At 47.6% G+C, this 26124-nt stretch overlaps 1 protein-coding gene across 1 annotated transcript in view; it reads left to right on the top strand.

Moving 5' to 3' along the window:
* Window positions 1–11595: 11595 nt before the first annotated feature.
* The window catches only part of MYRIP (myosin VIIA and Rab interacting protein), a 120609-nt gene continuing 106080 nt past the window's right edge, over window positions 11596–26124 (top strand). Inside the window, exon 1 of the mRNA XM_087824591.1 lies at window positions 11596–11626. The gene's annotated coding sequence lies outside the window, so the exon portion shown is untranslated. The remainder of the gene's footprint in view (window positions 11627–26124) is intronic.

The following is a 26124-nucleotide window of genomic DNA, read 5'->3' as shown; positions in this document are numbered from 1 at the left end:
TCCTGTAAATAGGGCCAAAATATACTTTCCCCCGAAGCGTCAAAAGGAACAAGACGCAAAGCCTGTGTGACAGCCACAGTGGCTGTGACGCTGGTGTCACGTCAACCCTCTAACACGTGAAACTGGAAAGAGCTTGAGGGCAAATGCGTTTCAGCCGGGAGGCCTGAAGTAGCAATAAGCAGAAGGCGTGTGGGACGGCGGGGAAGCAAATAATCTTGCAGGGTATTTTCAACTCTCAGAAAAATCCATTTGCAAGGAAACTTTGCCGCAACTGGAAGTATCGGAGTGACTCCACACGCTCGTTAGACATCACCGACCTGTCGGGACGGAGCGAGGGTGCTTGCTGGGAAGCAGTGCTATCTCCAGAGCACAAAAATGTCAGCAGCCTTTTTGCCTGTTAACGCCGACACTGAGAATTACAAACCAAACAGAAAAGATTGTAAGAAAAATAGGAAGGGTCAAGGTGCAAGTGTATTTTCGTCATCCTTCCACCTATTGGCTTTGTGAGCTTGAGAGGCTACTTAACTTCTCTGAGCTCATGCTTTTGCATTTTATAATAGAATTATCACCAATAATGTAGGGACAGAATATTGTTAAAGTGAGAAATGCAAAGGAAGCAGAGAGTATTTACATATAATATGCTACTTTTGTGTAAGAGAAATAATGAAGTAGGACACTATACATGTATCTGTTTATTTTTGCAAAAGGAAACACAGGAAGGATAAACCAAAAACTAATGAGATACCTAAAGGAGATGGGTGGTTATGGGGTAGAAGGGTTGGGGGACGCAAACATGACCCCTTATGATTCTCTGCTATCCACCTAGGATCTCTCTTCATCCAGAGTTTTCTTAACCCTTAGGTCATCAGAACAATCTAACAATATCTTGAGGACATAATGAACCAAACATCCAATACAAGAAAAGCCCCCCGATCATAGGAGGCCGTCCCTCTACACGCACAGCTGCTAATGCACCGAGAGTGACCACGCACAGAGCGCAGCTCCTGGGTAGCTTAGTCCCGAGCGTCGTGGAGGCTCAGAGGGCCGCTCGTTTGGCAGCCCTACCAGGAGTAGACTCGGGGGGCTCTGAGAGGACGGGGTGTTGAGGTGGAGCCGCGAAGGAAGCCTTCACGCGCTGAGACCGCGGGAGGTCTTGGCGCCGCTGGTGCTTGCGGCCTAACTCGAGAGCCCCAGGAGAAGGTCCCAGGGAGGGTGGACTGAGAATGGCGCACCGCCCTTCCGCTCGCTCTTCCATCTTCCGCAGTAGCTCGGGTTCCAAGCCCGGTGCCTAACAAAATCACCCGTGTGTGTGCCAGAGGAGTACGTGACCTGCTGGACCAAGAACTGCCTGTTTTATTAGATCTCCACGCTCACATCCTCCTGGGCAAAGACGACAAGACCCGCCACGGCTCCATGCTGCTTCTGTCCTAACCCTGACGAGCAAGGAGAGGACATTTCCTGCTAGTGTCAGCTGCCAGGAGACCCGAGAGGGACTGTGCCTCCTGCTGCCTTGTCTGTCCAAAGAGAAGTGGAACTAGAAAGTCTCTTCTACAAATGGGAGTGCTTTAAACTATGTCTGAAAGGAGCGCAGACACCGTGGGGTCGCTCTACAGGAGGCAGATTAGCAGGGACGCTTGTCCAGACTCTCTGAGAGGATTAGCACTTAGAAAATAATCTTATTATAGTTGGCATCAGCAGACAAAGGAACTCAATGGCAACATTATTTAAAGGTAAATTGGAGCTGATTTGCAGATCCAAGGCTGACTTTTCTTCTCTCCCGTGAATCAACTTGCCACCAATTCGTTGAACAGAATGCCCTCTTTCCCCAGGGTCCTCGATCTCACTAGATGGCAACTTCATTCCCATAATTCTGTCTTTTCCTTACACCCCCTTTCCACTCCATCAGCAAGCCTGATCACTCTGCTTCCAAAACATATCCAAAATATTGCCACTGCTCTGCTGCAGCTCTGACCAGGCCACCACCAGCCCACTTGGACTGCTATATAGCCCCCTGACAGGTCTCCTGTCTATTTGTTTATTGCCCATCTCCTCACTAAAATGGAATTTCCCTAAAATGTAATTTCCACAGATAGTATGAAATTTGTCTGTCTTAAAAAAAATTACCGTATGCCCAGCACCTAGACCAGTGCCTGGGGAGAGCAGACATTCAAAAAATACTTATTGAACATATGAACTAAAGTATTGCAAATTATTAACTTTGTTTAATAACAACCCAAATTGTCCCTATAATTATGCCACTGTCACTGACTTGCATTCTTAAGTGTTTTCTTAACTAAAATTACAGCTGAGAACTGAGCCCCCCGGGTATCACAGCAGGACAGTGTCATGCCCTTGAATATGGTCCATTGTATGTGCAACACAGGAGAAAAGTTGCTCTGGACAGAGAGCAATCGCTCTAAAACACAACTTCTAGCCTCACTGTGCAGGTATTTTCTTCTGGAGGCATTTGGTGACAAGGCAGGGAGCATGGCTTCGAGAAGCTGACCACTGACCTCCTTTGGAAGGAGCTGGGACAATGCCGCTGCGCACACTCGGTGAGGAATCACCGCTGACACCTTCTCTGCAGCAGAGTGAAGACATGGGCCTCGAGCGGGGCTTTGCATCAGATGATGCTCTTCAACCTCGGAGGGTGCGGTCCCTTCTACAATGACACTGGTTGTTAACCCTGACTGCATTTTCCAGTCACATGTGAGCTTTTAAGAAATAGCAGGTACAGCCATGCCCTCCAGAGATTCTGATTTGTTTTAGGTGAGTCCAGGAGTTGGTATTTTTTTAAATATGTTTTAAGTATACTTATTTAAACAATAATTTATAATATTGGGGCTCACAAATAAGTAAGCAAAATTTTTAAAAGAAAAACACTTCAGTTATCATGTGATAACCCATCACAAATCCTTTGCAGTGAAAGTTTTTTTGAGACGGATTAAAGGGAAGGCACAAGTAGTTCAATGGAAAGCCTTGTGCATTTGTTCTGGGTCATTTCAGCATGTGATAGATAAACTCAGTGAAAAATGTGTTCTTTCCGGGATTTTCCCACCAAACAAGAAATAAGCATAAAAGGCTGACTCTTAAATGTTAAGGCTGTTACCCACTGACTCAATGTCTCCTTGTTCTCCGACTGGCGGTAGGGCAATGGGGAGGGGGTTGGGAGGGTGGCAGGATCCTGGCTGCACATTAACAGGACCATTAAAAAATAAATAAATAAAAATATTTATAGTGATAAAAAAAAAGCTTGTGTGAGTTTTGTTCTGGTTTGTTTTGCTTTGCCTGTTGCTTTTTTTTAAAATGAACTAGGCAAGGTGCTTAAAGGAAATATCATTTTTAAAATGTGATCTAAAATTTTCTTGGAAATAAAGTCTGGGTTTATTGCGATGGTTTGTTAAGTAGTGAATATATACGTGGTAATAATTAAAATAAAATTTGGAAACCTGCCTAATTGGATTGAAATTCTTTTTTGTGTCTATAATTTGATGATTATAATGTGACCTTGATTGAAAGTTAATCCAAAATTAACTCACAACACAATTGGTTAATTTAATTCAATAGGGCTGAGTTTAAAGAATGTGTAGTAACAATAACGAACATAAACTAAGGAGGAGAGTGAACATCCGAGAAGCTTGATAGTGAAGGGTAAGTAGGATGGGAGATACCAGTTACACTGGCCTTTGTGTTCGCTAAAGGGGTAGACAGTTAATGAAATATTTGAGTAGCAAAGATAAGAGGCAAAGATGCTTTATAAAATGCTGCTGATGAAACTCTTCTTTTAAAAGGGCAGCTGCTCAACTTGGTTGATGTCTATTAAAGACCAAATTAGCCTGTTTTTTAAAAACAGAAGCCCTGCGGAGTGATTCTTTTTCGAGGCTCACATCCTCTTTGTCTAGCAGGATGTGTAGTATGAATGTAAATGAACTTTTCAGGCTTAGTTATGAAGTGATCCTTGGAGCATCACTGAGCCTTTCGGTCCTCTGGTAGCTGGATGTCCTGGGGTCTGTGCCCCGTGCCCCATGCCCCATCCAGTCATCCCTGCCACTAGGGCCTCTGGGGGCCAGGGCCCCTACCTATTCTTAGCTAAGGCTCTGCTCTAAACCCTTCCCTGTTTCCTAACCCTGGTGAGTGGGGCTATACTTCTAGGACCCCTACTTTCATCCTTCTGGACAAAGACTTACAGCAGGAATAGCTCCACAGGCACCGCCATGACTAGCCAGCAAAAAAAAATCTAGAGCGATACAATTTTCTATCACTACTTGTGACAATGAGTTGAGACTGGTCTGTATTTCATCTAGAGTGGAGATGGTATTGCTAATAACTTCTTCCAGAATTAATAATAAATTTCTTACAGTACTTTCTGCTTGTAAGACTCCCACTGTTGGGAATGCTCTGATTATTCACATAAACAACTAGTAATTTCCCCAGCTGGAGCGCCTGAGAACTTGCGTCTTAGTTGGGATTACCTAAGTTGGTGATTTCCAGAGTCGGGGTTCCTGTGTACAGATAAATCTTAGAATACTGTTCTTCAAGTGAGGAGGTATTAGACTCAGGCAAACAAGACCAGCCATCCTGGCTGCAAAAGAAGTAGTGTCGAGGAGGGGGCACATGGAGATTCAGGAAAAAAGGAATGGTTGACCAGCAGAGGTCAGAAGAAAGGCCTTCCGTGAGCCTCCTCACGTATCTGGATCTCTATTAGTCTCTTCCAGGTGGCAAGGAATTGGCCCACCACTCCTTGAAGGTTGTTGAATTCAAAGGTAGAACCAGCTACAAGTGGCTCTTTTCCTGGGAGAGAAGGTCACTACCAAATGCATATGTTGATTTACTTAAGGTCATTTGTCTTTGTAGATGCAAATGCCATCAGCTGCAATTCCCCATGATGTTGTTTGGTAAGACTGGAATTGGCCAGAAGTGTTTTTTGTGTGTGTGTTTTTTTTTTTATCATGATGATCTGATGCTGGGTGGCATATACAGCGGAGTGGCTACTGTTTGGGATAATCCAAGAATGGTGTTAGAAAGTATGTTCTGACCTAATGATTATAATAAAGAGGAAAGAGAAAAAGCGCCACTATGGGTGGACAATAACCAGGGGTCTTGGGGAGAGGAATGGTTTTAAGCAAGCAGATGAACAAAATAGGAATGAGTCTGGGAAAACAGTACCACGTCCTGGGCAGCAGCTGTCTGCTATCCTAAGTTATCTGCACGTCCCAAAGATCTTGGGTCAGCTGTCCACTTGCAAAGAGTCACTGCCACTAGCGGGTCTCCGAGAATCCTATGTTTGGGGTCTCTTATTGGGGCAGCCTGACAACTGTGTGGAAGCCTGAATTCCTGCTTCAGTTGTGAAACATGAACCCAAGGATTAACTCCCTGGCGTTTCACCCCTCTATCTGCTGTTCACAGTGCCTGATAAGCTCCCTTCCAACAAAGTTCAAGAGCAGCTTTTCTCTGATGTCTTGTCCGCTAGATGAAATCTCCTGGTTTGAGATCAGGAGGAGGCGGAGGCTGTTTAAGAAGATGTCGTGGGAAGGCAGCCTTGACCCGTTGATGATAGAATTGAGTCCACGAGTCCCTTGCAGTATTTTGCCATCTCCGCACGTGGCAGGGCAGAATATCAGAGGTGAGGGCCCTAAACGCACGGGTCTTCCAGTTACCAGATGGCAGGGGGATAACCGTGTGCCCCTGAGGGAGTGGCCTGGATGGCCGTAATCTCCTGTAGATTCATCTTTCCTCTGTGTGCGTGATTGAATTGTGGTTTAACCAAATTTTATTGGAATTGTTTCAGGTGTAGCTTTTAGTGGACTAAATTTGGGGTGTCTCAGGGGCTCAACTCTCTGGCCCCCTCTGTATTCGGGGTCTGCCACAAATGCTATATTCTTTCCATCTTCTCACCATCCTCCCCAGGGGACCACGATAGATTCAGTCCTGGATCTTTGGGAGTACGAAATAGTGTTTTATTAGCTGCTCACATTTATTCCAAATGACTCTCTTGCTCTCCTGGGAGAGAGTGCATCTTCTTTTTTCCTTCCTAGAGCAGGAGGTTCCTCTACATTATATTCCCTTTCTTCCCCACCTTAAGATCTCTATCTTCCAGTGGGATCCACTTTTCTGTCTCCTGGAGCCATAAATAAGCCTCTCGTCTGTGTCTTAAAGGTAGTGGTGATCATGGTGGAGGGGGGCTGCTAGGAGGAGGAATATCCTCAGAGAACTGGTAATACCATTGCCACCAGTGTAGAGATTCCTCCCCTCTCAGAGGAACTTTAAAATATAGGAAAATTCAGGCCACCTGATGGAACAAACACCAGTGTGGACACAGCATGCATGGAAGCTTCTGAACACCTTTGAATTGTAAATGTTGGTGGATGAGCATTTTCTCCAGCATCTTCCTTCATTCAATGTTTGCCCAGCACTTCCTTTGTGCCAGGCTCTGTCCAAGCCTCTTGGAGATACCAGTGAACAAAACAAAATCTCTGCTCTCCTGCAGGTTTCATTCCAGGGTAGGGGTAGGGATGGGGTGGGGGGTGGAGAGAAAAACAATTAGCACTGAGCAGAATAAGACAGTTAATAGTTGTCACCACAAGTGCTGTGGAAGAAAGAAAATGCCCAGCAGGGCAAGGAGGGTCAGGCTCCGAGGAAAAAGGGCAGGTTCATGTGTCTCCTTGTCTTTGGTGATGCCTGACTTCGCCATTTCAGCAGTAACCTTCTTGCTAAGCCTCAGTGAATTAGATCAGAACAATTAAACATTCCCTGGGGCTTTGAGGATTGTTATGAAGGAGATGCACACTCACACACAGGGCTGTGGCTTAGTTTCCAAGGATTATTGCTAATTTTATTAATCTTCAGCACAGCTGCAGGCTGAGTCAGCTGCCACGCATCTCAACTGGTTCCGGATTCAGAAAAGCAGTGTATCTGATTTGGCTCTAGAGGTTATAAACGAATCTGGGCTTTACTGTAGGGACATGATTTTCAGTTTAAAAAAAAACAACCTGGAAAAGGAGAGAGTCACAAATCAAGAGGCTGTAAGTCAGTAATCACATATACTTCTGTAAAATAATATTGTTATTATCAGCATCTCTCACCAGCATCGGGATCCCTCATTGGATGCCCTCGTCAGTGAAGGATGAGATTCTATTATTGTCTACTTTGCCCTTCCAAGATAGAATCAACTTTTTAAAAGCCAATATTTAGTATGGAACAAAGAGCTGTCTGATAAAATATTAATTGTTCTAAAGGATATCTCGGAGAAAAATACTGTATTTACCAGAAACAATAAGCTCTTTTCTCTGCATTTCTATTTTTATGTGGGCCAGCATGATCTGTTTCGCCACCTCAAGATACACATGTGGTCACGCGTCTTTTGTTTTTTAAATTCATCACTGCGGAAGAGTAGAAAAATCCAGAATTTCCATTTTGAAGCTTCCCGCCCACCTTGAGTTGTCCAAAAACATGAGCAGGCTCGTAGCCCAACAGGGTGCATCCTGTGTCCTCACAGCAGGCAGTGTGGGTGCGCCGTGGCCCTCTGCCTTCTGCTGTCTGACGGTGGGGCTGCTGAGGCCTGGTTCTGTGTGGCTTCATTTGTACCAGCTTTCACGTGCATGCAAGTTTTCATTTCTCTAGAATAAGTGCCTAAGGTGAAATTGCTGGGTTGTATGGTAGGTCCGATTTTAGTTTTAAAAGAAAGAGCCAAATTATTTTCCAGAGTGATTTCACCATTTCACGTTCCCGCCAGTAATGGGTTTTTTTTTATAGAACAAATGTGAGTTTTTTATTTTGATAAGGTCCCACTTATCAATTAACTTTTCCTTTTGCTCACTTACTTTTCATTCATCAAATAATTATTGTATGTCTACAATTTATAAAGATAATGTTCTAGGCACCTGTAGGAATCAAAGATGTGACATGGTGCCAGTTTCAAGGCACTGCCAGTCTAGGTGGGATATTGGAGATGTACCCAAATAACAATGTTACATAACAGGGGCTAAGTGCCATGGAAGAGGAAGATATATATATATATATATATATATATTTTTTTTTTTTTCTTCAGAAAATCAGGTATTATATTTTGGTTGATAGGGAAGTAGTAGGTGAAGGTTTCACCACTTCTATGCCAGAGAATGCCACAAAATGGCATAGAAACTTTCATTATAAACTCATTTGCCAGGTTAAAATTATAATTTTTAGATAATCAACATATTAAATCTCATTCTGTGCAAACTAATTCCATATACATTGTATCGGTTAATAATAATCTTGCAGGGCCCTAGCTGGTTTTGCTCAGTGGTTAGAGCATCAGCCTGGGGACTGAAGGGTCTCAGGTTTGATTCTGGTCAAGGGCACATACCTCGATTGCAGGCTTGGTCTCCGGCCCTGACCTGGCATATGCAGGGAGGCAACCAAGTGATGTGTCTCTCTCACATCGATGTTTCTCTCTCTCCCTCTCACCCTCTTTCTCTTTCTCTCTCCCCCTTCCACTTTTAATGAAAAAAAAAAAAAAAAATCCTCGGGTTAGAATTAGAAAAAAAAAACACACAAAAAACCCACACAATCCTTCAGGGAAATGGAGAGGATTGCACCATATATTTTACTTAGGGACTCTCCGAGTCAATGAAGTTAAGTGGCTTGTCCAAGGTCACACACACAGGAAGCGGGAAGGTGAGACCAGCACTCGGATCTTGTGATTAATGCTCTTTTACTTCTCACCAGAATCCTCCTGAAACAATGTCCTGTCAGTACAAACTCATCAATCTTTTGGGTAAGAAATGGACTGTCTGATTCACATTTTAAAAGAATACATGATACATTTCCTTGGTGCACAAAAGTCAACGGGCTCTTCTTGATAAAGGGGTGGAAATGCAGTGCAATTTTGCTGGATGACAGCTCAGGATGGAGTAATCAAAGAGGTAGCATTTTAGGTCATCTTCTTGCCGCCTCATTGTTACCCAAGTCATCTCCCACTGCCAAACCTTTCATGGGAAATGATTTTTAGAAAATCAATAATAGCTCTGGTGAAGGATTAAGGTGCATCTGCGTCTGACCTGAAAGACTACACAAATTGAGAACCGGGGCTCTTTCTCATTCGTAACGTCTCTAGGTTTCCATCTGTACTTTCTTCCTCTATTACTTGTGACCTTGCCCAAATCATTGTGCTATTCTGTATTTATTTGTCTTTCTTTTAAAATGTTTATAACCTAGGCAAGATGTTAGGACCTTGAAAAGAGGTGAATTTATGTACTAGGTCCGTTTTACAAACACCTGCCTGATGTCAAACAACCTTTGAACCCACCCAGCCCTCATTCAGGCAGACACTGGTGGGCCACACGTGGAGAGCAATCCTTTCACACTCTACGCACAAACCTTTACCCTGATGGCCTGGGATCCAGCTGCAGAAGCACAGGTCCTCACAACATCTGGACAGAAAGGAATCCAAGTGTTTACATGCGGCTTCCTGTTGACCAGCAGGAGGCGCCTGGAAAGTGCTCATGAACTCCCTGCAAACGTGGGGGCCAGCGGACTTATTCCCACTGCTGAGTTCATCTCAGGGGCCTTGTGCACCCACAAACAATCAGAATGCCCCAGGCCTGCCATCAGAATACCCAAGTCCTAGACAGCTCAAGGGGTAGAGTGCGCCTAGAGGTCTCCTGGGCGCCCTGGGAAAGAGAAAACTCTCCTCATTGTTGGATCCTGACCACTGAGGAGAAGATCAGCTTGGAGCTGCCAGTTGTCATCATTTGAAGTAAGTCAGCTTAACGATGAAGCCCAAGGAGGAAAGCAGAGGAGGGAGAGAGAAGGGAGGGCGGGGTGGAGGGGGGAGGCTGAGACTCTAGTTCTACTTGGGACCTCACTTGAACCCCCGAATCCACATGTGCCTGAAGTTAGCCCTACCGTTTTGTATAACAAAAGGTCAAAGTAAGAACATCAGACAAATACAGTTTCTCTAGGAGACTACACAGACCGGGATAGTCGTGGTTGCCTCCAGGGAGAGGCATTGGGAGGCTGGGAGACAAGGGTGGGGACTGGGTACCCATTTGCACTTTTTGAATTTCTTACCACGCCGCTGATGCCAATCAGGCATAGATAAACAAAGCTTAAACTGAAGAAATAAAATAGAAACAAAACACAAACTTTCTTCCGCTTTAACCAGTTTGTAGATTATAAAATCCCTTGAAGAGAGGAAGCCAGATCTTTGGAGAAATCAACTTCTTTCTCTCCCCAGTGCTCTTCTTAGAGAAGGTTTTTTGTTGGTTTGTGGGTGTTTTTTCTGCTGCGCACCGATCCACAAACGGGCAAACCATCCTTTTCCGCTGCGCGCATTGACACGGAGAGGGCAGCCGCAGCCCACCGTCCTGGCGGACGCCAGGGCTTTAGGAATGCCCAGTGTAGCCCCGCAAGCGTTTCATTCGGGTGGAGAGACCTCCATCCTGCACCAACACTGACAGTGTTTTCACCGCCGAGGACTCGGAGCGGAGGCCGCCCGTCTTAGGGAGATTCCGGGCCTTGTGCCTGCTGGATGCAAACGCGCCGTGAAGTCCGGGCCTGGAGCCGGACCTCTCATCTCCCAGCCGCTCTTCCAGGACCTGGAGCTGCGGTCCAGGCCACCCGCCGCCATCCTGGGGCGCCCTCCCGCCAGCGCGGGCTCACTAACCCGGCGGAGCGCCTTCGGGGGGCGCCTGGGGCGCGCAGTGGCCCCGGGACAGCTCCCCGAGCCCAGCGCGAACCCCGTCCGTGTGTGGAGCGCATGAGTGTCGCCGGCACAGTAAATTCTAGCGAGTGAAAGGAATCCAGACCAGGGGCGGGTGACCCCGGTGACTCTGTATACCCAGGGGCTGACCGTGAGCGAGGGCGAGCTCTCCGGGAGGCTCGGGCGGGAGGGCGCCCACGCTCCGGCCGCAGGGAGAGCCAGGCCAGCCCGGGACCCGGTGACCCGTCGCTCGTCGGTCAGGCAAGGCCGGGCCCCGGTGCTCAGAGGCAGGGGACGGGAAAAGCCTTACTTCAAAGCTGGGGACGACCTGAGGTCGCGCTTGGGGGGCTCCGGGGCCGCGGGCCGCGCTCCGCACCGCACCGCGAGGGAGCGCCCAGGAGGGGACGCGGATCCCAGGCCCGGGCGCGCGCAGCCCCGGCCCCGCCTCCTCCGGGGGCGCCCCGCCCTCCCGGCGCGTGCCGCCCGCGCGCCCGGGGAGCTCGGGAGGCCCCCGCGGGCTGGCCACCCCTGCCCCGCGCAGGCGTCGGCGCGCGCCGCCCCGCTCGCCCGCGCCCCGCACGCGCCCCCGCCCCGGGCGCCTCTGATTGGCCCGCAGCTGGGCCAGCGGGTGTCAGGGGCGGCTGCGGCCGGGCGGGCTCCGGGTGCCTGCGGCGCGGGCGCCTCCCTCGCAGCCGCCGCCGCCGCGCTCCCGCCGCCAGCCCGCTCCCGGACTCCCGCTGCGGCTGCGGTTCGGCGGCCGAGCCCCGCGGCTCGCAGCTCGGATCTGTGGCGCCGACCCGCCCGCGCCCCCGCCGCCCAGCTCGCAGCCTCCGAATCCACGCGCCGCGCTGCGGCAGGTGCCCCGGGTACCCTGAGGCGCGGTGGCCTGAGCGCGGCCACCATCGGCGACCCGGGTCACGGATCCGCTCCGGCCGGCTTCCCCGAGTGAGTACCGTCCCCTCCCTCCCCTCCCGCGGCTTTGCGCCGCTGCCCCTCTCTCGTTGCGGCAACTTCGGGGTGGGCGTGTGGCGGTGCCCCTCAGGTGCGTGTCCTCGCACCCCGTGCGGGTCCCGAGCCAGGGTCCCCGCGAGGCCGGCGCGCCCCTGCGGAGGGGCGGACTTGCCGGGCGTCGCCGCAGAGCGCGAGCCTCGCCTCCCCCGCGGCCCGGCCGGCGCTCCCTCCGCGCGCCCCGGCGTTTCCGAGCCCGCGGGCCGCGCGGCTCTCGGGCTGCGGCTCCCCGCGCTCCCACCTCGCCGCGGGCGCACGGGCGCGGCGCCTCTGACCCGCGGGAAGCGTCCGAGCCGGCCCGCGCGGCTGGCTTGGCTCTTTCGGACTCTTAGTTTCTGTAAAATGGGCTAATCCGGGGACTCGCTCAAGGTCACGGGAGGTGCGCGGAGTGAGAACCTGACTCGACTGCGTCTGGTCGGGTCCCTGGGCCGCCTGGAGAGGGGCGCGCTGTTGCAGGGAGGGGGGCGCTCACCTCGGCTCCATCCCAGCCTCTCCCTCTTACTGCCTTCCCCCAACTCCGCCTTGTTGGGAGAGGTCGGCGGCTGATCCCAAGGGACCCCGCGGGGACCCCCCGGGGTGGGCGCGCGGAGGAGCGGCTGGGCGGTGGGAACCCCCGACCTGCGGCGTTTGCAGCATCCCCGCCATTCCCGGTAGGTTCGCCGCCGTCTCGGCAGGGTTGGGAGAATCTGCCAGGTGCCCGCTCCGTGTCCGTCTCCCAAAGGAGCCCTGCCCCGGGAGGCGCGGGGGGTGAGAGGCCCGCCCGCGCGCAGCCGCTGGGCCCGGGGCTCCCGAGGAGCCGCGGCCGCGCCCTGGGGTGGCTTCCCCGACGCTCCCACCGGCTTTTAGGAAACGCCGGAGTGGGGCTTCCCGGCCGCCGGCGCGCCCTGCCCTCGATGCGGATGTTCCGCACTTTCCCAGGGGAGGCGGACCCCGTCCCAGGGCGCGGAACAGTTTCACATGGGAATCTTTTTCTCCAGATCCTTTGAGGCAGCTCCTGGGGGGCTGTGAGCGGCCCTCAGAGCCTTGGGGCTCGGGGAGAGGGTCGCCCCCCCTCCCTTGAGGTCATCACCCCGTTTCTCCACCGAGTCGTGCCCCCCGCCCCACCTCAGTGATGAGATGACGACTTCCAGAGTTATGGGGAGTCTGACAAACATCGTTGAGCCTCAACTTTTTAATCTATAAAATGGAACAACTCCTGCCTTGTAGTGTTTTCCCAAGGCAGTTGGTGTTCAGCGGATGTGGTAGCTGTAGAAGTGGAAGGAAGATGAGATTGCCCAGGAGGAACCGCACTGTGGGCAGACATGGAGGCAGTTGAAAATTTTTTACAGCAGCCTCCAGGACCCGATTCACAGATCTGAAAGTCCTTCCTTCTAGAGGAATTGGGTTGGGTAGACTGAAATTACGACTTCCATCTTCCTGCTGTTCCTCTCCTGGCCATGGCAATTTAAGCTAACTGGCCCACACCGTGTCCTGTCTCCTTTCGCCTTGCCCAGGGGCACAGAAAGAGGTTCCCTGTGGCCTTGGCCTTCAGTGCCATGGATTCACACAGGCTGAGACACCTCATCGAGAACTGAGCACCCCCCCCCCTTTAGCCTCCCTGGTTATTATTGTGTTTGCACAGACTTTTGTCTCAAAGGCCAGTTGAGGACGGAAGACTGGCCAGGCCTTGGTGAGTGTGTTCTAACATATCCAAATGTGTGTTCGATGGATTTTCACGAACTGAACACACCTGTGGAACCAGTGCCCAGATTAAGACCTAGACTATTCCCAGTCTCCCCGTTACCCCTGCAGGCACTCTATCCCAAGGGTAATCACCACCCTGCTTCGTTTTGACAGGAGAGTTTTATTTTTATGACTGTTATTATTTATGTTATCATAGTTTCAAAGCGAAAATAAAACTGCTCGATGATTTTCTACCTTCTGTTTTAAATGTAGACAAACCAAAAGCAGTTATACCTAAGCCGGTCCAGAAAGCGAGAGGAAGAATTTGGCCTTGAGATCTGGGTGGTCGCTGAACTGGGTTTCCCCCCAACACGCTGATCATTGGGCCCTGGGTGGTGTAACCAGCTGGACCCCAGATGTCACAGTGCCGACACTGATAAATGGAGGCTGACTTATTCATAGAGTTCATTTAAGTAACGCACATCTCAAATAGCGTGATAATAAAATGTGAATGAAGAAAATGTATGAGTGAATTCTCACTTGAAACATAAAAATGGGAATAATTTGAATTCCCCTCAGTTAAAAATCGGTGAAAAATCACAGAATTTCAAGGCTGTGATTTAGGAGCTGTCTGTGCTGTGGCCACGTGGTGGCGCCCCGTCGGCGGGAGAACTGGAATGCCCACCGCCCTTCCCCAAGCCCTCCCACAGGAACCTCAGGAGTAAAATCCAACCCTTCAGGGTCTCCAAAAGTGATTTCCAAACTCTGTGGTTTCCCCCCGTGTCTGGCCTGCAGGCCTCCCCCACGGTGCCTGCTAAGTCCATGGATAGAACGCTCTCCCAGCATTTTAGGGGGGTGGCCTGTGGGCTGGGGCAGCTGGAGCTGACGCTATTGCCTTCTCTTTAGTCCTACGGAGCTGCGGTATGTCCTTGGAACGTTAACGAGGGCTCAGCTGAGAAGCTGGCTTAGGTGCGTTATGACCCTTTTGGTTTAATTTCGCGCCAGAGTTCCCCAAAGGTGTGCGAGAAGGGGCTCTCTTTCCTGGGACTGGTGGCTCTTTTCACAGAGCACTGTCCGTGGTGAACTTGGAAGAATAAATAGGCCTGGGCGCAGCTAAACTGTTGCTGGAAGAAATGCCCTATGCCTTCCACAGCGTGGGGTCCAAGTCACCAGGGGGAACCCTCAGGGGGGTGGGGATGCCATATCCAGCTGTGGACACCTCCTCCCGTGCATCACCTTCTCCCGCCAGGATGACTGAGACGCTGTTTACATGACTGTATTCGCGTGATGGCTGCCACGCCTGTTTGCTAAGAGTGTTCGGTAGAACTAGGTACATACATACTCATTTGATCTTCACAATAGGAGGAGGGTGGCCTTCCCATTTTATAGATGAAGGAACTGGGCCTTGAAAATCAGGCACTCTTCCTAAGTTTGCACACTGTGTGACCCGGAGCGAGCATGGAGCCAGGCCTCTCCGACAGCTTCCCTGGCTGAATCGTACCCTTCTGCAGGGTGCAAGGGGTCTTGCATATTTCCTCTGTTCTCCCCGGCACCTAGCATAGTACTTTGCATTTAGTAGCTACTTAGTCTAAGTCCGGGATTGACATAAATTGGAAATTCTCTCCTGAGCAAGAGGGAAATTCAGACACTGAGGGATGACAATTTGGGGTTGAGTCCATACAACCTATAACATTGGGACTGAGTGTATGCCCGTCCTATGTAGTTTTTTGTGTTTAAAATTTTATGTAAATGGAGGCCTGTCATTTATTTTTGTGGTTTTCTCTTTTTCACCCAGTATTGCTTTTTGACATGTGTTGATGACGTATGTTGATAATTATAGATGTGATTTTTCTTTGATATTGCAGAGTTTAAATATTCTCTGTTGATGGTCGAAAAGATGGTTTTTGCCTTTCGCTGTTGTAAACAGTATTGCAGGGGATATCCTTGATAAGCTCTTGTAGAAACGTACAGGAGGAGTATGCCAAGGTGGTATTCCCCCAGAAGCTGAGTATCTGGTTCGTAGGATGCTCTTGCATCGACATCTGTCTGTCACTTCAACCCTACTAGGTTTTGCAAATTGCCCTCTAGGTAGTTGTGGCACTTAGCACTCCCACTAGCACTCTGTTGGAGTTCCTTGGATCCCTGTATCCTCGTATTGTGTGCCTGCTACTAATCAGATGCTCTAATTTTCGTTAAGCTGATAAGCATAGAATGAATTTCACTGCTCTTTTACTTTCTGTTTCTTTTAAAGGTCTTAAAAAATATATATACCTTGGTTTTCAAGTTTTTTCCTTTCCTGTGCATTACCATTTTTTTTAGTAGGTCAAACTTTTAGATCTTTAAACTCATCTGAAATCTATATGTCTGTGTAGTGTGAGGCAGGGATCGCATTGTTTTCCATATTAAAAACTATCTCAATATCGTTTAATAAATCCTTAACTATTTCTTATTTATTTTGTTGCTATTTCTGTGCTATACCAACTTCGGTTATATTTTTGGATCCGTCTCTTCACTCTGTTCTTTTCTCTTCTTTTTGTGTGATTCCTGAGCTAATGCCATTTTTATTTAATCATTAAAGCTTTATAATAAATCTCCCCCTCTTAGCCTTTTTCTTCAGAATTGCCTTGGCTGTTCTTGACCATCTAGGCTTTGGCATGAATTTTAGGATCTAGCCTAAATATCCCTTTGCCGTGAAAAATGCGGTTATCAAAATTTGGTAAAATATAAAATAAAATTATTTTCTTGTTTCTTTTTCCCCCCCAAATATAGAGCTAATCAAACCTCTTAATTTCCCATTCTTTACTGTGAAATTATGGTCCCCGTTTTACTTGGAATTCACTTTAAGTGACTCTATGCTGGCACCAGATGCCCTTGAATAGTAAGGGCCGCATGAATATGATTTTTAAGCACAAATAAGATCATTTTTTAATTCAAAATTATATGAACAGTATTAGTGTCAATAATTATTCTTCCCTGTCATTGTTTTGTTTTGTTTTTAAATCCTCACCCAAGGATATGTTTTTATTGATTTGTTTTTTTTAGAGAGAGAAAGAGAGAGAGAGTGAAATATGGATGTGAGAGAGAAACATCAATCAGTCACCTCTCGTAGGCACCCCGACTGGGGATGGAACCTGAAACCTAGGTATGTGCCCTGACTTGGAATCCAACCCACAACCTTTTTTCTGATGTATGAGACAACGCTCCAACCAACTGAGCCACCTGCCCGGGGCTCTGTCATTGTTTTTTACCCTATTAATATTGCATTTCATCTCTGTACCATAATTTATTCAACAAAATCGTTCTTTTACAACATTAAGCGGGTACTTTTTATTGTGACGTCATCTTTGTATACATCTTTATTTTCTTAGGATGAATTACTTTGTCAAAATTTGTTTACTTTCAAGAAATTTTCAATCCGTACCTGCCAAATACTCCTTCAGGAGAGTTTGTAAATGTATTTTGCTGCTGGTCGTGCCTGAGTGTGCCAGATCCCCGGGCCTTGCCAACGATCAGTATAATTATTCATCAGCGTTGCCAGTTTCATAGGCAGAGGGAAAAACCCAGAATCTTGTTTTTTCACTTGGCTTTTTTTTTTTTTCTAGTAAGGCAGAAACATAGCTTCATCTTTACTGGCTCACGGCGGACTTCACTATAGCATTTTCCAAGAAACTTACGGCATCACTTGGTGTTTTTGAGAGAACTGTCAGATTGTTTTATATAGTTATGTTCGGATGTTAACTGTTAAATATCATTCCATTATATGAAAATACCATATTTCATTCATCTGCTCCTCTGTGATGGATACTTGATGGCTTCTGCATTTTTTAGCTATTATATAGATATGTGTAGTAAACATCTTTGAACTATATTTAAGCACATGCAGAAGAAATTCTTGAGGATATATGCCCAGAAGTGGAATTGCAGGGTCATAGTTTGTGTAAACGTACAATGTGACCACTTGGTGCCAAATCACTTCCCAAGGTGTCTATGCTCTCTAATTGCCTGAGCAGTGTATACGTATAGTCTCTGTACATTAAGGAAACCATAATGCCAGAGAAGGGGAACAAAGGTGTTAAAGTAAAAAGTATAATGTGTGTATGTTTGTGTATATGTACATACCCGAAAGTTCACTTAGAAAGCTCAGAGGGTTTTGACCTTTCCTTTTAGAATCTTGCATCATGTGATTATATGTAAGTATATACATCAGAAACATCATATAAATATTGACTTAGCTTAGGAGAATTGGTAAGAGCTTAAGTAAAAGGTCAGCTATCTTGTGCCTGTAATCAGGGCAGCCTGCAGGAGGAGGTGAGCACCTGTTTTGTAGCTTTTTGTGATTCACAGTGTGATGCCGCCGGTGCGACGGATACCCGATCTGCAGCGGAGATGCCCAGATCCATTCTGTGGGCAGAACTGAATCTCACTGGGCAGACACTTGGGCGAAGAACATAAGACACACGAAGAAGGGCGGGTGCCTGGAAGAGGCGCCCACGGCCCCAGGATCTAATGTGGCTCTTTGCCAAAGTCCCCAAAGTTCTGACACTGACTGGTGGCTCAGATAACTATGTCATCATACATGGGTCTCCCTGTTGGGTATGAAAGGTAACCACCGCTGAGGGTGCGGGGTTGTCTCGGTGGGGGAGCCTAGACACCACTGGAGGAAAGAAAACACTGTAACTTAAGCCTCTTTACTTTAAGTTTTTCCTGAAGGTTCCCCAGTCTGCACAAGCAGTTGCCTCCAGTCCCCGACCCCGTCCTGACCGCTTCTTGAAAACCCGTGTCTCAAGCCTCATGTCACTTTATCTGTGTAGCTCCATCCTCAGGAAGCAGGGCAGGGGCTGTCTTTGTGTCTTTGTGTCTCTGTGTCTCTGTGTATATGAATCTGGTTTCTTAGTTCTGCTTCTTTTGAAAAGCAATGTATTGATCATTAGGGACTTTGAGTTCCTAGAATGACAATGTAACCAGAGTATTTGAGATTGGTCTTTTTCTCTTACGGCTAATTAGGAGAAAAATTTAAAATGCTGTTTTCACTCATCGTTGTTTAAAGTCTTTTAGAAATTCTCCGGTCAGTTTTCTGGCCCCGTGGTCCCAGGGGATGGCAGGTGCTCTCCCAGGACTGCGGACCCCTTGCCGTCGGTGCCCGCGCCTGAGATCCCCCAGCCGGCCCGGCGCGCTCCCAGCTCTGAACCCTCCCTCCCGCCTGAATCCAAGCTCTCAGGTGCCTGATGCTTGCTCTTCCCACTCCCACCGGCCTCACTTTCTGCCTCAGTTTCCCTGCCCTCAGACTGCTGCTGGCGGTGGATGGCGATAGAACGCTGAATCTCCCCTTCTATACGTGATCCAAAAGGGACAAGGCAAATGGGAACCAAAACACCATTTTTGACAAATCTGGGAGTTGGTTCAAATTCCTTCCCAAAAAAGGTGGAAGGGCTGTGGGCAGAATCAAGGTCAAGGGGAGGGTTCGTGGGAGGAGGCTCGGCGTGTTCAATCCAGGCCTTTCTCTGGGTGGCAAGGGCTCTCGGTGGGGCACAAAACCTCTCTCTAGCTGCTCTTTGTCTTCTGTTTGACGTGTCCATGTTGGAGTGACCACAGCTGAGTCTTTGATTCTCTTTGCCATTTATTTATATTTCCTCCCTACAGACATCATCTTATTTCATGGTTTTAAATCCCACCTATCCAGTGATCCCCAAATATCTCTCCCTAGGCTGGACCCGTCTCCCTCACCCCTCGAGAAACCACTCGACATCTTCTCCTACATGTGCAATAATTATCTCCCCCCAAACCTGCTCCACCTGCCTTTTTCTCGTTTTAGGTGCTCAGATCCCAATCAATATAATCAATATGAAAATTATTAACGTGTTATTTTATCTTCTATTTATATGAATCTTTGAAACGCGGTGTATATTTTTCAATCATGGCACATCTCGATTTGGGTGCTATACTTTAATCAGAATTACTTGATTTGTACTTAGATTTGAAATATACAGTTCAAAAGTACATCCAACACGCCCAAGTTGTTCTAAGTAAATTTAAATGTTTTGCAAGAGCTGAATTAAATATCACTTAATGGGAAAAGTTAGCGTTCTTTTGCATAGCAGCTGTGCACGCTTTGGGTCAGAAGGAAGTTGAGAATTTTCTCTGGAAGACTCTCATTTCTGCGGAGTTGGGAGAGGGAGAAATGCTGGAGTGCAGGAAAGAATAAGCAGATCTAGCCCCACCCATGTGGCTCAGTTGGTTGAGTGTCGTCCCCAAGCCCCTTGGCCAAGCACCAAGAGGTCCCCCGGTAGCGTCCTGGTCAGGGCACGTGCCCGGGTTGGGGGCTCGATCCCCAGTAGGGAGCGTGCAGGAGGCAGCCAATTGATGTTTCTCATCAATGTTTCTGTCTCCTCCTTTCCCTTCCTCTCTCTCTCTAGAAATCAATAAAAAACATATTAAAAAAAAAAAAGCAGATCCCCGAGCATGCTCTCTCACTGCCCCTGAATCCCCACCCTCTCGCCCGTGTTCATTTCTCTGTATCGTTGGTGTGCGGCTTTGTGTTTTTGCTTGTGTTTTGGAAATAGTTTCAGAGCCGCTCTGAATAGAGAAGAATCCTGGGTTACCACCCAGAACACAGCTGTACCCTTCATTTTCTTCAAGTGACTCCTCTCTGGCTTCATGGAAGAACTCCTCCAGTCATGGCCTTCCTGCGGGAGCCGATGTCCTGGCCGTGTTTCCGCTCTTCCTCTTAGAAACATGTGAGAAATACGCTTAATTGCGAGACGCAGGCCCAGAGGCTGAGATCTTATGTTTTTCCCCTTTTAGGCTTATTATTCTAAAGGTCTTGGAGAAAAGCTCTTGAGACTTGGGAGGACTGGCATTCAGTACTTAATACTCACATCAGATAAATCCGATACGATGAAAGAATTTGAAGAAAATGCCATCAGTGTGTCGCACGGGCATGGAGCACACAGAGCTCATTCCTCAGGGAGGGGCTTACTGAAAATCTAGCTAGCAGCAAAAACAGGGTTTAAAAAAATACTTTATAAAATTATTCTGGTTAAAACAGTGCCCCTGGCTAGTCTGCACAAATAAGACAGGTCAACAGTAGGCATGTTGTCGTCTGTGTCAGTTTTGCTCATTCAGGTGGCTTCACTGGGTAGCTGTTGCCCTTCAACGGATGCATGAAAATGTGTCTCAGGGGCCTTACTGTTCTTCACCAGAGACCCAGTCATTTTATTTCTGGGAATCTAGCCCAAGGGAAAAATCGTTAGTGTGGAAAACCCTGTGTGCACAAAGGTGTTCACCATAGTTCTCTATGAAATAGTATGAAATTGGAATCGACCCAGATGTGCAGCCTGACCAGCAGGTCAGTAAGTACATCCACTTGGTAGAATATAATGTAGCCATGAGGAGTGATACTTAAAAGTGATCTAACATACACATAGACTGGAAATAAAGTGCCCAGTGAAGAAAAGCTGCTACTGCAGCCCTGGCCGGTGTGGCCCAGCTGGGCGGGCACTGTCCCATGCACCAAAAGGTTGCTAGTTTGATTCCTGGTAGGGGGCGTGCAGGAGGCAGCCGATCGATGTTCGGCTCGCACATCAATGCTTCTCTCTCTGTCTCTCTCCCTTCCTCTCTCTCTTTAAAAAAAATCAATAAAAATATTTTTTAAGAAGATGCTACATCTGTGTATCATAGGACAAAAACAACACTTCACCTACAAAGGGTGGGGGAAATGGACTGAAATGAACCAGTGTGTTAGCACTGGTTGTGTTTGTTTGATGGTGTCAGGTGATTAATTTTCTTTTATGGCCTTGTCATATATTTTTTTTGGGGGGGGGTACTAAAAACCACACAAAAACTCTAAAGGAAAACATCAGAAGAATGCGAAGGGGCAGAGACCTGTGAGAGGCTCCCCATGACGAGCACCGGGGCGGGTTGTTCCCCTTTGACAACTGTTTTTGCAGAATTGAGAATCCAAGAGAAGGAGATGGCAAAGAGGTGGCACAGGAAAAGTGCCCCAGCCAGGCCAGGTAGGGGTACATGTTGTTGGGAGGTTGCCCCAGCCCTCTCTGTGGTAACTCAGAGCAGGGCTGTGTGCTTTATTTCGGGGTTCTCCTTTGTCTGGTGTATCTCTGGGTACAAGTGGGCACTCAAGTTGTGTTTGTCAACTTTAGGGTCAATGGGCACAGGCTATGGCAAATTCCACTGACCACGTATTACCTTTGGACTTTAAGGGGGGAAAAATGAAGAAAAATTTGGTTTTCATTTCTATGCAGTTTGAATTAAATATCCATGGGCATTACTACTCAACACCAAACTGCCTCACCAGCCTTCTGCAGTTCCTCTCAAATTCCCGAACCACTTAAAAAAAAAAAAATAAAGCTACAGCAGTTTTGGTTAGCTTATGCTTAAGAGTTCTGTAAGGTTGTCTATAGAATTCAGTGGCACACCTGTAACTGTCCTGGAAGCAGCTGACGTTAATTACAGTATGTGTCTCTGCACCTCCCGCCAATGGGAAATGCATTGCTGAACACCCCCCTCGCCCCCCGTGGATCAGGCTGCCCTTAAAGATCATTAAACCATTTCCCTCCTGCCATGGTCCTGAATTGGAGATTTCTTTTTTATTGCCCAGGATGCTCCACTCTCCTCTTTGTTATCTATTCAATAGCATATTACCTAGGATCATATCTCTATAATGTTGTTGCTTATATATTTTTGAGCATAAGCACAGTTGCAAGGCCTAGCTGAGCACAATATCTCATTGTAAGCTTTTCTATTTGAAACTGTTTTGCTTTTGAAAATGTATACTCCAGTCTAGTTCAGACATTTATTTCAACTCGCACTCTATTGAGACCTCAAAAAAAAAGAAAGAAACCTATTTACTGCACTCAGGCCTTGGATCATTGAAGAAACCTCAGCATGAGAAAGGGCTGGCTGCTCCTTGATAGATAAGGTCCGGACACCAACCCGGCCCCCTGGAGCCAGAGGCCACCTTAGGAAGGAGAAGGGAGAGGGAAGGAGCGGCCCCATTGGGGACTTGAACTCTGAACTGCCTGGACATTTTCCAGGAGGAAAGAGTTTTAATCAGAGAGTAAATAGGCGGGGTTGAGTTCATTTTTCTCTGCTTGTTTCTCCGCTTAGGGCTCTCACGTGGACGACACAGTGGCTCCCACTTCCCTGTCTCTGTCCCTGTCCACCTCACCGTCTTACCCACAGCTACCTGCTGTGCCCCCAGTTGCTCACCTGTTTAGGGCCCTGCCGTGGCTCCCAGGGCCCTCAGGTGAAGCCCAAGCTCTTTAACGTGGTTTTATAGCCTCCCTCCGCAACCCTGCAGCAGACATACTGAGCGATGCGCACGTCCCTGAGGGATGCCTCTGTTTGCAGTCTTCCCTCAGCCCGGACCCCTGGCCCACCTTGCCTCTCCTTAGGGCCCTGGCCTGGGCACCACCAACTCCTGGGAACCTCCCCGTCTCTCCTCGGGGCAGCGGCTCACAGCCCATTCTGCAGGTAGCCCTAAGCATGCTGTGCCTGACTGTCCCTGATGGCAAGCTGTCCCAGCCTCTACCCAGGGAAGGGGTGTGTGCAGAACCCTCTGAGGTTTGCGTACTGAAAACCCAGGCTCTGCAGCTGTTATTTGCTTCTACTGCAATTGTGGCGTTTACATATACATCAAGGCTCCTAAATGAGTACCTGATCATGAGTGGCTCTCTTTGGAAGGTAAACATTCTCCTTTTCTCATCTACGATACGTTGTCTTAACCCCTTTATTTTGAGGACAAATAGAACAGTAAATTTTAGCCCACCGTGTTTGATCACAATTTCAGAAGCAATGAAGTCTGAATTCGTGTTTTAATGCATGTATTTTTGTAGTCCTGTGATCTCCCCTCTAATTATGTGGTCTAGTTCCAAATACAGCCAGCTGCCAACTCTTATCTGGATGCACTTTTATTACAGAGAGAAGAGATGTACCAGACTTTTATATAGTAGAGGGAGCAAAAAGCATCATTATCTGGGTGAAACTGAAGAGGAAATTCGCAGTAGGCTGAAGAATTGTGTATTTTTATCGAGTGTTCATTAGGCTGTTCTCTGTGCAGGGGATCAAAGTGACATCACCCAAAGGATGGGAAGCAGATAGGGAGGCAGCCCAGGGCTTCCGCTGTGTCCAGAGCCTCAGAAAACAAAAGTAGGGGGTGGGAGGCATGATTCTAACTCAAGAGGGCAGAGAAATGCAGTATCAAATGCAGATACTGGGCTTTTGTTTCCTGTAAATACAGTCATTGCAGAGAAAGTTAGAAAATGTAATCAAGGTTCATAAAGCAGGTCATTTATTGGCCAATAATGTGTAGTATGTGTATGTATGTATTTGTCAGAGTTCTCCAGAAAAACAGAGCCAATAGGATATGTGTATAAATACATATGTAGGCATAAAATAAAGATATTTATTGTAAGGAATTGGCTCACATGGTTATGTAGGCTGACACATCCCAAGCTCTGAAGCTAGAGAACCAGGAGAGCCAATGGTGTAGGTCCAGTCCAAAGGCCAGCAAGCTTGAGACCCAGGAAGAGCTGATATTTAATTTGAGTCCAGAGGCAGGAAAAAGCCAATGTCCCAATTTGAACACATCAGACAGAAAGAATTCTCTCTTACTTGGGGGAGGGTCAGTCTTTTTGTTCTATTCAGGCCTTCAACTCATTGCATGAGGCCCACCCGCATTAAGGAGAGCAATCTGATTTATTCAGTCTACCAACTCATATGTTAATCTCATCCATTGATTTTTTTCCTTTGGGCGGGGGGGGGGGGGGGGGGGGGGGGAGGAGAAACTCTGATGTGAAAGAGACACACCCACCGGTTGCCTCCCGAACAAGCCCGACCTGCAACGCAGGTACATGCCCTTGACCGGAAATTGAACTGAGACCCCCTTGGTCCCCAAGCTGACGCTCTAACCACGAGCCAAACCAGCCAGGGTTCCTTTGAAGTCTTTTTCATCAACTTGTTATCTCCAGCTAGTAATTCTTCTGGGTGCCCCTTCTGGGCCCCTTGCTGTTCTTTGCACTAACTTGTTGAACCCTGTGCACTTCCCAGACTGGCACGGCTCACTCTCTGTGAGATCGCATTTGCTGACTTGCGAGTCTCTCCTACTAAGTTATGATGCCCATGGAAAACAGCGATTGATGTTTTTTCCTTTTATATCTGAACATGTTTCATTTACTTCCAGATGTCTGTAGAACAAATGAGTATTTATGGACTCTGTAACAAGGAAAATTCCTCATTTGTAGGGTGTGTGGAGTTTACCACGTTGCATTTAAGGTTCTTGCTTGGCACTTAGAACAGTAATTCTTTCTGGTTGAACCTTTCTTTGCAGCCTCCACCTATCAGGCTTGCACTTGAAGGATGGGAGTTATTTATGTTCTTGAAATGTGCTGAGCATCCTGCAGTTCCTGATGCTGGTTTGACAAGGCTGCTGGCTCTGAGTTCAGGGGACCTGACCTTTTCAAACCAAGCTATATCTTCTGCTAAAAGCTCGATACCACTTACTGGGAGGTAAAGATTTGTTTATTGGGACATTTGGCAGAAGGCAATCTGCTTTACATTCCTCAGTGTAGCCCACCAAGTAGATATGATATGAAATGGACATTTGCTTTTGGAAATAAAGATTATATTTTTATAATTATAAGATACGGTTTAGATGATGCTTGAGTCTTTTGGGTTGATTGAAATGAATGATGCTACTTGGAGAGTAGCAGCATGAGATGTGCCAAAGCAGAGGGGTGGGGAGTAGAAAACGGGGGCACCTAGACCGGTCAGGGAAGCTTTTCTAGAGTAGAGGTGGATCCTGAACTGAGGGAGCTGCGTCGGTGACACGACTAGAAGGGAGACCTGAAGCACACAGTGCTCAGGGGGACTGCAGGTGGTTTGGCATGCCTGGCATATAGCCATGCCCAGGGTAAGCATAGGGGCACTGCTAGAGAGCTAGCCCCTGTCACTCAGATAGGAAGGACTTAGGATCTCAAGCCAGGAAGTTTTGTCTTTTCCTGTTCCTAGAAAACCTCTTTAGCAAAGTGCAGTTCTTCCATATATCTTTACTTTGTCCCGAAAGAGGGAGGGAGGGGACACGTGGTGCAGACTGAGTAATGTGCAGGGATGTGGACGCCAGGAGGGGCTCAGTCAGGTTGCATCTGGCATCATAATTACCTTCTAAGTTAACAGCTGACATGGCACAGGACCTTCACCTGATGCAGACGGACTGTTTGCATTCAGCCAGAGCTAAGCCCGGGCTTCATGTTGGATGTTTCCTCCTGGCTTTAGGATTGCTGTCAGGTTAGCAAAGATTTTTGTTGTTGTTATAGTTTTTAATTTTCTATCCATTTTCAGGAATACTTATTTAAAAGGGTATCTTAATCAGTATTCTTGTCCTTTTGCCAGATCCTATAAATGAAGGAAGCCAAAGGAAACTAAAACAAACTTGAATGCAAATTCTAAGTAGTTGAAAAAAAGCGATGTTTCTCATCCGCCTTACCCCTAGTTAGCTTGCATTTTCTCCATTGAAAATTCCAAGTGTAAGCAGCCTTTATTTATGAGCTTAATTTCAGCAGACATTTTATCAGCTCCTTTGAGCAACAGCAAATGTGATAACGGGAGTTTCTTTGGGTCTCAGCAGAAGCGGACACGATAATTGGGTGATATACTGACGGATAGGTCTTTTAATGGGAAATGAACCGTGTCCTATCTTCAGGTTTTCTGATCTTGATTCCTGCCACAGAAATGATGATGTTGATATTCTAGCTGAGGGT

Source organism: Miniopterus natalensis, chromosome 15, assembly GCF_054644295.1.
Source record: "Miniopterus natalensis isolate mMinNat1 chromosome 15, mMinNat1.hap1, whole genome shotgun sequence".
In the NCBI taxonomy this organism is placed as follows: domain Eukaryota; kingdom Metazoa; phylum Chordata; class Mammalia; order Chiroptera; family Miniopteridae; genus Miniopterus; species Miniopterus natalensis.
This window is presented reverse-complemented; position numbering and strand designations above follow the sequence as displayed.